This window comes from Nomascus leucogenys, chromosome 6 (assembly GCF_006542625.1).
Source record: "Nomascus leucogenys isolate Asia chromosome 6, Asia_NLE_v1, whole genome shotgun sequence".
Taxonomy (NCBI): domain Eukaryota; kingdom Metazoa; phylum Chordata; class Mammalia; order Primates; family Hylobatidae; genus Nomascus; species Nomascus leucogenys.
The window spans coordinates 89,999,659-90,003,988 of record NC_044386.1 but is presented as its reverse complement, the minus strand read 5'-3'; positions in this window follow the sequence as shown (position 1 = coordinate 90,003,988).

Here is a 4,330-nt window from a genome sequence, read left to right as displayed (position 1 = left end):
TACCTCTTTAATCCAGAGGACAGCACCTTTAGGAATTGAGTGAGTAAAAGAGCACTTTCTATTGTTTTGTGTTACAGTAAAACACTGAACAGTGGCCCATGTCAGTCCTTTCTCTTCTGCATTTGGCTCTGGGCATATTCAAGAGCTTGATGGGCTCATTATGCACTGGCTATGATGAAGGTCAGTGGGAAACGCCAGCGCCTGTAGTGGAAAAACTAGCCTGGAAGAATTTCCTAGGTACAAGGCTTGTCAGGATCCATCTAAAATGGAACTGCGTGGAAGAGGAAGTGAATGTGTTGTGGGGAGAAATTAACATTAAATCAAGTAAGACGTGTTTTAGAGATTAGTGGGCTCATTGGAAGTTGAGACTTTCTGCAGAAAGTTTCTTCCTCTTACTGGACAGTGTGTGTGTGTAGATTAGATAACCCAGGACATATTTAATGATGGAGAATTTATAAAGTTTTGTGAAATGTACAAATGTAAACAAGACTTGAGTTTGGCTGCTAGGTATACTCCTAATTATTGGTGTGACCTTGTATAACTAACTTAACCTCAGTACCTAGACCTGAGTGAAAAGAGAGATGCTTTGATTATTACAATACTGCTTCTTAGCACAAAAGTTTTATGAGGTTCTAGTCCTGGTGTGATTGTTGAGCTTGTCTTGGCATTTGGACCAATCATGTTCCTGTTTTCTCTGAATTAGGAATTTCGAAGTTGCTTTTTCTGACACTAAGTTTGGTTGAGATGTATGTCTGCATGCATGTATTGAACTCCTCACACTGCTGTTATATAGTGTGTGATGTGCTTATGTGCATTAACAGAAAGACAAAATACAGGGGGAATCAAGCAGCTATGGATATAAGAGCTCCCCTCCTGCCTCTACAGTAGTGACTAGAGGACGAGCCCTATGAAAGAAGGGGAGGTAAAAGGCAGAGAGTTCAAATAGCTCACCAAGGAAGTAGCAGAGTGACATTACAAGCAGACTCATTCAAAAAGAATTCCGTAGTTTTTCAAGTGGCCTGCCTTACTTCCTGGGTCATTGGTCCAAAAGTTGAAATGGGACTCTGCTACTTCCTCTTAGAATATATTTGTATAGCATGAACTAAGGGTTTTAATTACAAAAATAGTTGTCTGATTTAAGAAGAAAAGTAATTATTCGAAAAATATTAGGTAACTCAGGAATCACTCAAAAGATGGAAAGACTGTATGCAGGCTATCCAGCCAAACCGTCAGAAGGGCTTGGTGGAGATGCCATTGTTACCACTGAATGCCAGATTCAGGGCGGGTTTGCCACCCGGGCTATTCCTCGGCCATGTGGCTTATACACTAATTGCAAAGGAAGCTGGAGAAGTGGGTTCTGGGCATTATCAGCACAGCCTCATAAGACTCATAAGGTGGGAATACTAAGATTCATAAGGTGGGAATTTCTTAATTATACAAATGGGCTCAAGCTCTGGGAAGCCAAAAATTAAAAACAAAACACAAATATCTATGAAAGCCCTTCCCTTTGGTAGCTGATACCATAAACCCTGCTCTAATGCCATAGTAAGTTCCAAAACGAATCAGAGCTTGTAGAAGGAGGGGTTGTATTATTGTGAAATAACTGAGTGAGACAGCACAGCTAGCTGGACGAGAGTTCTGAGAGTCCTACTGCAGGATTCAATTGTGTCCTGGTCCTGGGTGCCATCTGGTACCATTTGGGGCAGCTGTCAACCCCTAGCTTAAATATCAAGAAAATGATTCTGGATTCTGCAGCCAGAATGGATTCCAGAACAGTTGCAGTGCTTCTAAAACTCTCCCACTTGATTGGTTCCCATTTCATTGCCCTGATCTGGGGAGAATACCAGGGATGTAGGAGCATAACTTCCATCTCTCATCTTTCCCAAACAAGGGCTGCCTGGTGTCTGCTATTTCCTACTTGGCTTCATCCTTCCTCCATATTTCTCAGTCCTGCTGCAGAGGATAAGAAATTAAGCCTGCCTGCATTTAAACAGGAGTTGGGCAGAGGACAGAGGCAATCACTAGTCGTGTTATATTCAAGTTTGCAGTATGAGGTGGTGCGTTATTTAGAAATTTTACCTTATCAACAATATTTCTTCTTTCTACATTTATACTTCAAAACCAAAATATGACAGAACAAAAATCCCTCCCTCTTACCCATCATATCGTAAAAACTAAATTCATCCATGCCCCTGAAGGGAGGCAACCCAACATCTCATAAGAACTGTGACCAGCTCTGGCCGGGTGTCGTGGCTCACGCCTGTAATCCCAGCACTTTGGGAGGCCAAGGTGGGAGGATCACCTGAGGTCAGGAGTTCAAGAACAGCCTGGCCAACATGGTGAAACCCCGTCTCTACTAAAAATACAAAAATTAGCCAGGCATGGTGGCACATGCCTGTAATCCCAGCTACTCGGGAGACTGAGGCAGGAGAAACACTTGAACCTGGGAGGCAGAGGTTGCAGTGAGCCTAGATTGTGCCATTGCACTCCAGCCTGGGCAACAATAGCGAAACTCCATCTCTAAAAAAAAAAAAAGAACTGTGACCAGCTTTAAGTGCACATTCAGGGTCTCTGGGGCTGTCCAGCTCTCCTCGACTTATGTCACATTCTTTCTCAAAATTCTGTGATCTGATTTACAGACTAAATTGTAAAGTCACCTTTCCCAAGAGTGAGGGATAATGAAAGGGAAGACAAATGAAATTAATTAAAACTCATCAGTAGACATATGGAAGGAAAAAAAAATGTGGGTAGCCTTAGTTTTTGCAACTGAACCCAAGGCCAGAATTGGTGTTGGTGATTTTTCTCCTCAATATTTAAGATCCACTTTGTCTTTAGCTAGAATCTCAACCAACTGGATTATTTAACCAGGAAAGGTGATCCCAACCTTCATTTGTAAGGGATCTAGGACCTCAATGACTTCTCTATAGAATAGTTTTGTCAGTGGTGTGCTGGATCTATCTTGTACCATATTGTGAGAGTGGATTAGTAAATTTTCAACAATGTTATGAGCATTTGTTAAAAACAGCCATTATTAAAAATTAAATTATAGGCTGGCTGTGGTGGCTCATGCCTGTAATCCCAGCACTTTGGGAGGCCGAGGTGGGTGGATCATGAGGTCAGGAATTCAAGACCAGCCTGGCCAAGATGGTGAAACTCCATCTCTACTAAAAATACAAAAAAATTTAGCTGGACATGGTGGCGGGTGCCTGTCATCCCAGCTGCTTGGGAGGCTGAGGTAGAGAATTGCTTGAACCTGGGAGGCGGAGGTTGCAGTGAGCCGAGATTGTGCCACTGCATTCCAGCCTGGGTGACAGAGCGAGACTCCGTCTCCAAAAAAAAAAAAAAAAATTAAATTATATAAGCCTACAGTTAAATACATTTTATTAAAAACGAATGTAATAAATACCCCTGCATTCATCACTAATTATTTTACTAGCATATATCCTTCCTTATGAGATGATGTATGTCTTTATATGTATAGTAGAAATACTATATAAGGCTGTGCAACTGTGCATCTTATCCCAACTGCATGTTCAGTAATGTCATGTTGATAGATTGAAATTGGCTATGGTGGGGGTTTTTACATCAAGGAAATTAGCAAACACTACAATTCAGTGACACTGGCTAGAGTTTCCATTCATTTTTACCACTGAACATCAAGGTACTGGCAGAAGTCCCAGGAGACTCCTAGGTTGCATCTTCACCCTTCTCTGCCTGCATGATGTAGTAGTTTTGTTACAGCCACAGTACTATGGGGAGCTAAAATGATCATGTTTTTGAAATGGCCATGTTTTTGAAACCATTGTTGTGTCTGTTGTTGGAAGCATTCTTTTTTCAAGACTAAAACCATTAAACCCAAACAGCCCTGAGTTGTAGGGATAGGAAGCAAAAACATTGTGAATGGATCATTAGGTGTGACAGTGACAAGCAACATTTCCACATCCACCCCTTGGTTCTAGGCCCCATGTACTGGCTCCTGGTTCAAGGCATACATTGTATCCTGGAGATCAGCACCCTAACCTCAAAAGCTGTTGTCTCTCCATTGATGCTATCCTTGAGTCTGCAATATGTTAATGCATCCTTCTGTAAGGCCAGCTGCCTACGGGTGATTTGGTACATGGTAAAACTAATGAATGAAGACCAGCGACCATTTTTTTTTTATTATTTTGCAGAAAAATAGATTTCTTAAAAGCAACGTTGTTTTTGATACCAAGCCTGTGTGAGGTGAGTCCGCAGACCGCTGTGCTGCAGCAGCACAATAGGAGTGGAAAGCAAGCCCAAGTGTGTTTCAGGATAGCAAAACACCACCTTCTCCACGAGGTGCTGTGTG